Source organism: Lathyrus oleraceus, chromosome 3 (assembly GCF_024323335.1).
Source record: "Lathyrus oleraceus cultivar Zhongwan6 chromosome 3, CAAS_Psat_ZW6_1.0, whole genome shotgun sequence".
NCBI classification, from domain to species: domain Eukaryota; kingdom Viridiplantae; phylum Streptophyta; class Magnoliopsida; order Fabales; family Fabaceae; genus Lathyrus; species Lathyrus oleraceus.
The window spans coordinates 318,689,025-318,702,023 of NC_066581.1; the positions used below are offsets into that span (position 1 = coordinate 318,689,025).

General features: G+C 36.6%; 1 protein-coding gene across 1 annotated transcript in view; it reads left to right on the forward strand.

Moving 5' to 3' along the window:
- LOC127131064 (uncharacterized) overlaps positions 1–12,999 on the forward strand; it is a 34,626-nt gene that overhangs the window by 19,992 nt on the left and 1,635 nt on the right. The gene's annotated exons all lie outside the window — the stretch shown is intronic.

Here is a 12,999-nt window from a genome sequence, read left to right on the forward strand (position 1 = left end):
AAGTTGTCGTCCGTCAAAGATTCTCGCTCAGTCATCGTCAACTGAAGCTTCAAATACATTGGATTTAGAGTTGGTGGAGAAATGGTCATTATGTTCAATGTAGCCCTTTTTCCAATATATATCACCAATTTCAAATTTGTAAAGATCCATGGAGTCTTGCCATTTGCAGACTACCATTCCATCAAATAAATTTGAGCCTTTATCCAATTCTTTGCACTCTTATTTGTTTTTGTTCAACAAATGTTTGCATGTTTTAATTGATAAATATCATTGTTTTAAAACAAATAAAGTTTTTATAAACTGTTTTTAAACAAAGTGAACATTCACAAAAGACTGAAAAGGATAATTGGGACATCTTCAGTGCTCTCCCAAGGATAGTATGATCTCCAAAAGAGTAAGACATTTGTTCATATTCCTAGCATATCTGTTATCCTCTTCATCATCTTTCAGGATTGTCTCCTCAGTGAGCGCAAGAGAAAGTGATACACCACCCAGATCCCCTGAGAGTCTGGAGTTTGATCCTAATCTTCTAGCTCCCCAGTGAGGATGGATCTAGCATCTGTGTTATCAATTATATGGTTGTCATCCCTTGTGTGGATTGACCTAAAATCCCTTATAGATTGATAAATTGATTATGTTATCTTCTTCGAGGAAGTTGATATTCCCTCATTCAGATTGGAAATCCCCCGCAGAGTGAGCAGGAAATCCCAGCATGAGTGGATCTTTTTTCAACAAGTTGGCTTGTAGCTTATCCCCCAGTGGATTCGCCTACATTGATCTCCAGCAGGTTTGCCTCCTGTTCATCCTCAACAGGGTTGTTTATCATTAGACTTCCTCGGTTTGGTCACCAGAGGGTTAGCTCTAGTTGACCGCCTACAGGTTTTTCCCGGTTCAGTCTTCAGCAATTGTTCCCTAGTGGAGTTGCCTGATCGGAAGTTGATTGTTGTTGCTCCCTCCTTCTCGGATAATTTTCCTCCTAGTAGAGCGGGTGATGAAAATGTTTATTTTCCTATCCCCAGTGGAGCGATGTTCCTCTTCTCCTCAGCAGAGTTTGTTTCTCCAGCAGTTTCAGGAAATGTGATGGTTATTGGAGCTTTTGTTTGGTGGTTATTCCTGTAAGACCCCAATTTTGTCCCTAAGATCCCTCATGGCATCACATCATAACATAGCATTGCCTCAAGGATCATTGAACACCTGGATTCCTTCCCTGTGGGTGGGATCCCTTTGAGAGTGGTTCTTGATCACCAAGTATTGCTTGCATTTGTATATCATTGCTTTTCTTTTAATCACTAACCAAAAGGTACAAAAATATGTCATTAACCCTTGTTACTTGCAGCTGAAGCATTTGCAGGTCAAGCAATGAAAGGCATTCATTGAGTAATAGATGGTGGTTATTCTTGATATTTGGGCCCCATGATCATTATCAAGAGTTCATATGAGCTATGATGTCATTTTGAAGCAAAGTCCCAAGTGGTAGAGGCTTAAATTTCATCAGGACATTTCCAGGTCATCTGAAGACCCAGAAAGCCAACTGCAAAGTCAACTGTGGATTTGGAGGTGGGAGATGATTAGAAATACTTCATTCATGTTCAAACAAGTCTCATTTGACATTTCAAACACTCACACTGAAGAATTTGAAGTCAAGTCAAAAGTTTCCAAAAAATGGAAAGTGACATATAATTTCAACTTTCCAAAAAAATAGCAAGTTTTTGATCCAACTTCAACTCAACTTTCCAGCATCAAAAAAGCTTCAAATGAAATTTTGTTGAACATGAAAGTTGTAGATCTTTCTCTCCCATTTCCAAAAAGTCCAAGATCATGAGCATCTGATGAATGGTTGAGGAGATATGATCAAATCATCATCAAGTGTGCATGGCCAAAATGTGCTATGTATTGATACATACAAGTTTCGTATCGATCCATGCAGGGCAAAATGTGCTATGTATTGATACATACAAGTTTCGTATCGATCCATGCAGGGCAAAATGTGCTATGTATTGATACATACGAGTTTCGTATCGATCCATGCAGGGCAAAATATGCTATGTATTGATACATACGAGCTTTGTATCAATACATAACTCTGTTTTGATCATGCATTGGCTACTGTTCACGTCCATATTACTTCATGCACCACTAATTTTCAAGTTTTGTCAAAACACCTCATTTTTGCCAATTACCATTAACCAAGCTTAATTAACATTTTCAGTGTGATTAAGACTTCATATAAATACCATAATCATAACAGAATTGAAGGAGGTTAATCACAATTCACATTTCTAGATCCAAAATTCTCTCTCCCTCCAAAATTTTCTTCCATTCATAATTCAAATTTTCTTCAAATAGCATTGTAATTTTACTTCATACTCTTGTTCCCTAGCTTTGATTTAGTGCAGATCAAGTGCTGGTTTGTTGAATTCGTGCAAGATTCAAGTGGTTGAAGCTCATGAAGTTGAAAATGGAAATTCAAGATTAAGCTAGATCTACACGTGTTCAAGCTTCCTTTTCTTCACCAAACATCATTTCAAGCATTGTAGAGTGGATTTGGATACTTACAAGTTGTGGATCGTGCATTTCAAAGGTTCTGCTCTTCAAGAGGTTAATTTTCGATCCTTTTAATTCTGAAATTCATGTATATATTCTGGTAGATCTTGTTCTCCTAGTGATTCTGATGAAAAAATCATGTGAATTGGTGCATTATTGAGCAAGATATATGTGTAATTCAAGATTGATGCATCAAAATGTTTTTTATCGATTCTCTCTTGTTATGTTGATTCATGCTTAGCTATTACTTGATCTTTAATCTCCATTGAAAATGCTTCATGTTGATGTAATTGTTTTGATTTTCTGGAAATTTTTCTAGAAACGTGTATGAGCTTCATGCTACTGTTCATCTTCTTCATCATGAAGAAGATGAAGTTCATATGCCTAGCGACGGATTTGTCCAGTTTGCGACGGACCTGGTTTTTTGCCATGTTGTACTAGGGTTTGGTTGTGATTGGTCCACGCATGCGCTTACATTGCAGTTTCATTGGCTCACGTTTGTGCTGACCATGCCACTTCAGCGTTGACTTGCCAACGCATTAATGAAACGGTGCGTTTCATTATGCTGGCGCGCTCAATTTCAAATGCTAACCTACTTCGATCCTTGGCGCACGCTGATTTTCAAAATGCATTCATATTCTAGTGTTTCCCTCCATATTTGCCATGCCATGCTTCAATTGTTTTTTTATTTTTCTTCCAACTTGTAAAATCCATATCAAATTGAAAAATGATCCAATTCATCTCCAATTTTTTGCAAAATGTTCTTTGAGATGTCTAGTTTTTTATGATCATGAATTTGCAAGTTGTGTCTGGCTGGAAATTTATTTGCTCTAGGTTTATTGAACACATGTGCATTTGTGACCTTGCCTTACTCTTTCCTTTGTGAAATGCTTGATTTTAACCCAATAAACTTGAAATATTACATGCTGATTCTAGACACATTGATGGATGTTTTGGTTTTGGTTTCGTATTTTTCTCATTCACCATTTCTGTTTTATGCTTGTGTTAACATGGTGTGACAATTTGTGTCACACATTTGATTGTCCAACTTGTGAAATTTAATTTCCATGCCAAATGAACTTGAATGCTTCTAAGTTTTTGTATGATGATCATGTTAGATATGTTGAATACTCATGATTTTTTCCAGAATTATTTGAATCATTTCTATTTTGTTTTGGAATTTTCATTTATGATGTCCATAAATGAGCTTTGAAATTGCCTTTGACTTCTTTTGATCATGAAATGCCTTTGATTATTGATTTTGATGTGAGCCTTTTTAGGACATGTTAATATGTGTTTGAAGTTGCAATGTGTTGAATTTCAGCTCCTGTTTTAAATTTTTTCTTCATCTTTGACCCTAGGCTTTGACCTAGTGGTTTGTTGCTTACATGTGAGCTTTGATTTCAGGTTTAAGCATCCAAATTCCATGGTTGATGATGCTTCATCACTTGAACATTGATATTTGTTTTCGATTGCTAACACTTGCTGTTTTGTAGGTTGATGATAAGTCATTTGAGTTTGCCTTATGGCTTTTGTGTTGTACCTTGGGAATTGTCTGTTGGTTATTAACTGTTGTCTGTTTGCCTGAAAGTTGTACTGATTGGTTTAGCTGTTTCCACAGGTACCTAAGTTGCTTTAAGTTCATTTGAAATTTGCTTTGCTTTTGCTTGTGGTTGGCATACCACTTAGGTATAATCTCTAATCTTCATGTAGTCTAGAAGACCTACTGTTATTGGTAGGCACCTGTCTGAAGCCCTCCTTAAGAGGCCATGTCTTTGATTGTTTACATTTGTCCCAAGCAGGTTAGGTCCTCTTAAGAGGCAATGGGAAGATAAAAGGGATGTGTAATCCATCCCCTGCTATTCAGTTGTGTCATTCACTTTGCTCACACCATGTGTTGATGCATTGTGAATAAGAACCCAAGATCTTATAGAGTCAATCATTTATGGAGAAGAGTTCCTACATTCTGAACTCCCACACTTTCTATTGTTTAAAGCTCTCCCAGACCAGGGATAAGAGCTATGAGGCATAACCCTCATCTCCATTTCATCTGCTTCACCCTAACTCTCAATGTTAGGGTTAAGAGCTCAAAACACCCCATTCTAGTTGGCTTGTTTCTAAAGCCTAACCTTGCTTGAGCCCATTGATTGTGTATAGTGTGTGCTAATTGGTTGCTTGTTGTTTGTTTGCCCATATGTGCATAATTGTTTGTGTGTGCCTCTGTGCATTTGTTTTCATTACTTGTATATCATTTCATGATCATTGTTCATATCTTTGTGACATCTTGTGTGTCTATTGAGGAGTCAATTGTAAGTCCATTTATTGGCAGTTGTTTCCTATGATCTGGTAGGAGTTGGGACTAAGACCATTGATTGGCATCCCATTTCCTTGGAGTCGAGTGTAAGACCATTTATTGGCAACTTGTTTCCTTTTGCTTATTGCATTTGTTTCTTTGTTTTGTGAGACTTGGTATAAGTCCATTGATTGGCATCTGGTATCCATCTTGTTTTAGGAGATTGGTATAAGTCCATTGATTGGCGTCCGATATCCATTTTGTTTTGTGAGATTGGAATAAGTCCATTGATTGGCATCTGGTATCCATTTACTTTGTTCATCTGTTATTTGCTTGTTGCCTTTTCCAAAGGAATCACTTGGATCATCTATATATGATCTCAAGAGGTGAACATCTAAGAAGTTTTGCAGCCCTTAACCTTCACCCTTTTTGTTCTTTAAACCTCCATTTTACATGTTAAATCAAACCAGAAATATTGTGCAAACATTTTCATTTCTTTTCAAACTAGAAACCTAGGCCTTAAGCCTTTGATTTTCAAACTTCACTTTCATGATACTTCTTTTGAATTGAATTCTAATCATACTTTGACCATCTTTTGTGAATAATCCTAATTGGTTAATTTCACTCATTCAATTGTTTTGTGGCTTTGTCCATTCTTGATAAGTTTTCATACATTAGCCATAGATCTCAATTATCTTAGTGGTTGATGTGAATCTCACCTTTTGTCCTTAGTGATTGAATTGTAAGACTTCCTTGCTTATTATAGGGCATGGTCCCTCACTAGCAAGTTGAAGCTTTTCTCACATGGTGGACTTGTGGTTGTATAGGTTGAGTTTTCTCCCGTGGATAATGAAAGACCTTAGGGCTTTTGTTTAAAATCAATCCACTCATATTTTTGGAAATCTTTTAGCCGAACTACGAGGTTTTGATCCTGTAAAGGTACGTAGGCAATGGTTATCCATCCAAACACAAAAATAATAAAATTTGTATATTCTCTTCTCATCCTCCCAATCAATGTTTGTACAATAAATATTTTCATAAACAATATCTTTTGCAACAATTTGTGAAAAGGGTTCCCTAGGAGTACCTAGGATGCTTTGGGTGCCTAACACCTTCCCTTTGCATAATTATCCCCTTACCCAGATCTCTGACCTTTCATTAGTTTTCTATGTGTAAAACTTCTTAGGCTTTTGTTCGCTTTTTAGCCATTCCTTCGGATAAATAAAAGTGCAATGGCGACTCTATCTTTGTATGTTTTGCTTTTGATTTAGTCAATAAATCATAAAGTGACGAATACACCGCTACAATTCCCCACAGAGTTTCATATCTTTCCTTGATAATTCCCCCAGTAGAGTTACTTCTACAATGGATTTTCTCCGTGTTTAGCCTCCCCAACTAAGGCTTTACCTGATTTCAATTCGGCGTTGGAGGACATGTTGTCTTTTTCCCCAACGGAGTGATTGGTTCTCTTTCTCCATGGCAGAGATATTTCCTTCCGTGATTAGAAGTGAATGTTGTTTGATGTGCCTCTGTTTGGTGGTTGTTCCCCACAGAATTCCACATCACCCCCTGATAAGATCCTCATTAGATTTCTTCTCTGACTGATCTTATCCTTGTCTCTGCATACTGATGGAAGATCCCTAGCTTTGGTGATTGTGATCCCTTGCTTATTCCCAACAGTAGTCTCTGATCTCCGGTGATCCTGCTTGTTCCCCCTGGCAGTAGGCCTTTATCCCCTACAGAGATCGGTGTTTCCTGGTTTCCTCTCTTGAGATGTAGTACCGGATATCTGTCCTTTGGTTCTTGGACCTTGGTTGTGTTAGATATGTCTGTTTGTCAGCATTAATCATACATAAACCACGCATACACATGCATAATTTTAACATTCAGATATTCATGATTGCATTTCTTTGTCATATATCGTTGTTTGTTATCCCCTGCTATTTGGTGATACATATTTCCCCAAGCAGATGTTTGTGTTTGATCTCTCCACATAGAGTTAGCCCCATAGGCAGAAAGTGTCTATCCTTTCTTCCATATTCCCCACTGAGTTATGTTCTCATGGATGATTATTATTTCAGTTTCCTCTCAAAACATGTTTTGGGATGGAAATACTCCCCTGAGTTATATCCTCATAGGGTTGAGTCTTGTTTCATTGTGTCTCTCTAGTTTGTTCCTAGATTGACTCCTCTTGTTATTTTCCCTGCAGTTCCCTGTGGTTCAGGTGACCAATTGCTTAGTAAACAGTAATTGCTCGTTCTCTCCCCAGCGGACGTTGTGGCCTTCTACCCAATAACCGGTAGTTGTAAGTCCTATTTTTGTGGCCTTCTACCCGGTAATCGGTAGTTGTAAGTCCTATTTCTGTGGTTTTCTACCCAGTAACCGGTAGTTGTAAACCCCATTTTGTCCCCTTCCAGAGTTAACCCTTGTTTTTGTTCATCCTAACCGATGACGGATACTCTCTTCTGTGGTTTTCTACCCAGTAACCGGTAGATATAATTCCCTCCTTGTTGGTTATCTTTATCTAATATTCGGTATTGATATTCCTTCACCTTTTTTAAGTATATCTCCCAGTAACCGGTGATATATCTCTTGGATAATTGCTCTGATCAAGCAATCTATCCCCAGTGAGTTATCTTTCATTTACCCTTGTTTGGTAATGATTATTTCTCCCCTTTGATTGGTCATAGTTTTATACTCAGTAGCCGGTATCCCGATGTCCTTTCTTTTCGGTCGATTTATCCTTCATTAACCCAGTAACCGGTTGTGGATAATCTTCCATGCGAGTATATTATCTACGTTCTGACGGTAATAGATAATATATCTCATGCACTCCTCAGTCGAAGTCTTTTTCTTCCCCAGTTGAGTAAGATTCGTATTTCCTTATGGAATCGAATGTCCATCCTGTAATCGAGTCTGCTTTTTCAGCCCTCCTTTCGGATGATGAGTGTCTTGGAAATATTCCCCAATTCACGCTTGGTTGATCACCTATTATATGCCCAGTAACCGGTATCCCTGGTGTTCCTTACTGCTATTCCCTATTATGACTTTTTGTCCCCTATGGAGTCAGATTTTCCTGAGTTGAAATATACCTTTTTAGGTCTTCCTCAGATGTTTTGGATGATTGATATCTCTCACCCTTATACCGGTCTTAGATATTCATTCTCCCCGAGCGTGTTGTTCTCTCACCCTTATACCGGTGATTTGATCACATGTCTCTTTGAGCTTATTACCCAGTAACCGGTAATACCTCATTTGTTTTTCCTCAACTGAGTCCTTTGTGGATGTCCCCAGTCTGAGTCCCTTAGTGGGTTTTCCCCATCGGTGTCCGGATTTTTATCTGAAGTATCCTTTGTGGATAGTTTGTTGTATTGGCATATTCCCCGATACATGCATCTTTGCGTCAGCTCGAGTCTTTCCATTGATTTATTTTCATGGAATCCCTTCGTGTCTCTCAGCAAGTTTCAAGTCGTGACCTGCTCACGCATTTTATCCCCTTTATTCCCCAGTAAAATCCCCAGAGTCTTTGTCACATTTATGAGTATATTACTCATATGGATCTTCAGTTTCTCCTGATTTATTTTTCTTTGTGGACACATATCCCCACAGAGTATTAACTTTTGCATACATACATTTGCATCATGAGGTCTCTTAGGGACCAAAATTTGTCTCTTTGTTATTATTTAAGCCCATTCTACCTCGTCGAGACGAAGATTTTAACCTTCATATCTCCGGATAGAATGACCTTAAATAGGGGCATCTGTAAGACCCTAATTTTGACCCTAAGATCCCTCATGGCATCATATCATTGCACATTGCATCTTGCCTCAAGGATCATAGCATCTTGGCTCCTTGCCCTTGGGTTCGTATTTGTGTGAGTTGGTTTGAGACCACCAAGCATGCTTGAATTGTATATTATTGCTTTTCTTATTTTGTTTACTAACCAAAAGCACAAAAATATGTCACTAACATCTTTTGTTTTGAAGCTTGAGCAATCATGTGATCCAAGGCTCCTAGGAGGCCTATATGCTCATTGAAATGGCCAGATAAAGTTGAAAGCAAGCATGACAATGGTTCCCAAACCTCTCAATCATCATACACGCCTCCCAATTATCTCAATTTGTCAATTTGATCAAGATAGACCAAAGGGCTTGAGGATTGTTTCCCAAGGAAACCCTAATTCAGTTGTGCATTAACTGTGCCTTGCTCATGAAGCAACTTCAACCTATGACAAAATACAATAAATTTAAGTTCTTTCATTAATCATTTTATGCATATTTGAGCTTATTTGGGTGTCCTCAATCATCAATTCATCAAGATTTGAAGTTGGGACTTGAGAAGTTGATCAGTCAATTCATTTGACTATTTTGAAATCCACTGAGACCTAACTTTTGATGTGTTTGTCAAATGAAGATGACCCCAAGAGAAAAAATATTCTTAAGAACCATATGAAAAACTTTCATGTTCATCAAAAATTCATTTGAAACTTGGAAGTTCATCATTCATTTCAAAACATTATAGGTCATTTTGACTGAAACCCTAACTTTGGGTCAACTTCCCAAGGACCTAACTCCTTCGTTTTTCATTATTTTGAGGTAGGATCAAGTGCTGGAGATTTTGAGATGTCTACTTAAATTAATATGTTGGACAAAATTTCATAATCCTAAAATAAGTATATGTGATAATACAAAACATTATAGGTCACTTTGGACCAAAGTCATTGAAATGTGAAAAAGTCCAACTTCAAGTGCCCATAACTTTCTCATCAAAAATCCAAATGATGCAAAATTTAAGTCCGAATTTATTGCCTTGAAAATATATACAACTTCGTTTAAGGTTTTGTCATTTGAGGCTTTCATCATTTAAACATAAGGGCTTGAAGTTTGTCCGTTTTGGCAAATTCTTATATATATGTTTTGCACATTGAACTTCATGGCCTGTTTTCATAAATTTCTCAACACCAAATGGATTTTTGTTCAACATAACATTTGTTCCTCATGTCAAGACCTTTCGAACCATTACCCACATGGCTATGTTTCAATTTGGCAAGAGGCATTTTCGAAGAGGAGAAGATTTGTGTTAAATTATGCATAACATGATTAAATTGCTTGCACACCACATTGCCTTGCCATGTACACGTCCAAAATCATTTGTTTCATTATCAGCATGCAAAACCAATCAAGTTTGGGCCTCCCATGCGCCTGTACAGGCCCATGCATGGAGGACCCAACTTCACATACACATGAACATTTCATTGCTTGCAGCATGCTTGGCTATAAATAGAAGCTCCATTCCTCTTCAAAAACCAACCTCAAGGCGCCTGAATTGCTGCAGAAGTAAAATCCCAACCTCCATTAAAAGGAATTTTGCTTTTCTCTTTCAATTTTCAAGTTCAATTTTCAACTTCATTGGTTGATCATTGAACTTCAATTCCTAAACCTTGCTTCTTTGCCATCTCAAGAGCACACTGCATCAAAGAATTGGAGTGGCTCAAGTCTTGTAAAGCTGCACTTCAAAGGTTGTTCTTCAAACTTTTTTGATTCGAAACTCCCTAGATACTGATCATTTCTTGTGTTTGTTGGTACCTCGGAAGTCCTCATGTGAGAGGCAATTGATTTGTGCATTTAATTATATGAATTGAACAAGTTCAGTATGAACACCATAAATTTCTATCTCAGATTTCTCTCTATATAGAGATCTTGAGTGGAAACCAATGGCACAGGGGTGATGTACATCACCCCAGCTTTCCAAAGATATAAGGATCGTGCAAAATGATGAAGGTTTGAAAACCTGCAAATTCTGGCCGGACGGTGAGTCTCACCGGAGAAGACGGTGGTTTCCACCACCATCCCCACGTGGACGAGTCCATGGCCATTAGATCTTTTACTTCTAATCTAATCTTGGCGCTTGGTTTCTTTGACTTGCTTTAATGCCATGTGTTTCTCTACTGACTTTGGCCTACCATGCGCGCGCATCTCTCAGCCTTCTGATTAGCCACGTCATTTAATGAGGCAAGATCAGACGCTCCCTGATTTCTCTTAATTTCAAATTTCCATTTTATTTTCTTTAATTCCATTTTATTTCAAAAATTCATAACTTCTTCATTTTTAATCATAAAAATATGGAACCAATTGCATTATGTCCCTTTTTAATTCTAGTTTCTGAAAATGTTTTTTAATATTTTTTATGTTTCCATTTAATCTTTTTTGTGAATTTTTTCTTTTCTGGTTATTTTTAATTCATTTAAAATAGTTTCCAATATTCAAAAATGCCAAAAATATTTTCTTAACATCTTTGAATGATGATGAATCTATGAAAAATATTCTCATCAATTTCTTAATTGATTTGAGATTTATTTGAGATTTTAATTCAATTATGTTATTTTTCTTCATTTTTAATTATTTAAAATTAGTTTCTGTTTTCAAAAAATGATGAAAATTTTTGTCAAACCTTGTTTGACCATGTTGAACTTAGGATGATCCATCTGGACTTTTCCAAGTTGATTTGAAATGGATTTTAAGTTTGATCTTTATTTTGTTTATTTTAATTCAAGTATTATTTTAATTCCAAAAATTACCAAAAATATTATTATTGTTTCTTGACTTCTAAGCTTCATCTAACTTCTGTTTACCATTGATTGATGTTGATTTATTTCATATTTGGTCAATGTGTTTTGCTTATGTTATTTGAATTTCATTTATGTACATTCCATTTCTTTTTCTTCTTCTTCTTTTTTCTTTTTGATCAATTAGTTAATGATTGGTGGTTAGCCTTGACATATGATGGGCTTAACCTTCTTTGATTCAAATCAAATTCATCTTGATCAAAGATCAAGTGAATTGCTTTGCATTAGAGATAGGTTGCTTCTTGGTCAAGCAAAAAACCTAAATCCATACAAGATCATTCTTCTTTTGTTTTGGCATGGCAAGTTGTAGGAGCTTGGCTTACTAGTCATGGTCTCTAACTTGTGTTTGTTGCCTATAGTTTTATTGGCCGACCTCAGATAGGTGTGACTACTACATTAGTCCACTTACGATTGCTTAACATAGCGCTAAATTGTCTTATGGCACACTAACACTAACTACTAATCACTAACTTTTAATTCAAGCATTTAATTCTTGCAATTTACTTTAATGCAATTTAATTTATTGTACATTAATTCATTTGCCTTTGCCCTTTGCTCACTTGAGCTCATGTTTATGTTAATTCAATTTTCCTTTTGCTCATTTGAGCACATTATTGTTTATATACTATTGTGGTTGTTTTGTTTTGTTTGTGTGAACTTAATGCAAATGGAGAAAGGACTTAGGTTTAGGACCTTACCTTTGATAATGGAGTTTGAAGAGCAACTAGGCCTCATGCCTTTAGAATGATAAAATTGTCAAAGAGCAACTAGGCCTCATGCCTTTAGAATGCTTAAGCTTGAAGATGAATTGAAAGGATCTTAATTCTAAAATCACTCTTGTCCATTCTTTCTATTGCATTGTGGAACTTTTTGATTTGTGTGTTCTTGTGTGCTAGGGATCCTAAACTTGACCCAATTAGAAGAGCCATTGTCATGGACATCCAAGATAAGAGATACAAAAGCCAATTGGAAGATTCCTAGGAGCTTGATTGATTGTTTGCTTGATTGCTTGAGATATTTGCTTATTGCTTGCTAAGTCCAAAGCAATGGAGCAACTTGGATCATCTTTATGATCTCAAGAAGGGAATTCCAATTGGTTTTATTTCTCTTCTCTCATCTTTTTCATGTTTAGGACCTAGCCATTCTCTTCTTCTCTCCACTCTAACCCAAGCCAAACTTTTGTGCAAATATTAACATTGTTTTCAAAATTAGAAACCTAGGCACTATGCCTTTGATTTTTCAAACCCTTTTCATAACACTTATTTTAAATTGAATCCTAAGTCAACTTTGACCATATTTTGTAAATACTTTTCATTTGTAAATACAATTCACTCAATTGTTTTTTGTGTGGTTCCATTGACCATTTGTGTTAAAGATTTTCATAAACATTAGCTATTAGGTTTGAGTTATCCTAGAGATTGATATAATGCTCACTTATATCCTTAGTGATGAACTATAAGTCTTTCATGCTTATTATAGGGTTAACCCCTCACTAGCATGTTGAAGCTCTCCTCACATGGTGGATTTGTGGTTTTAG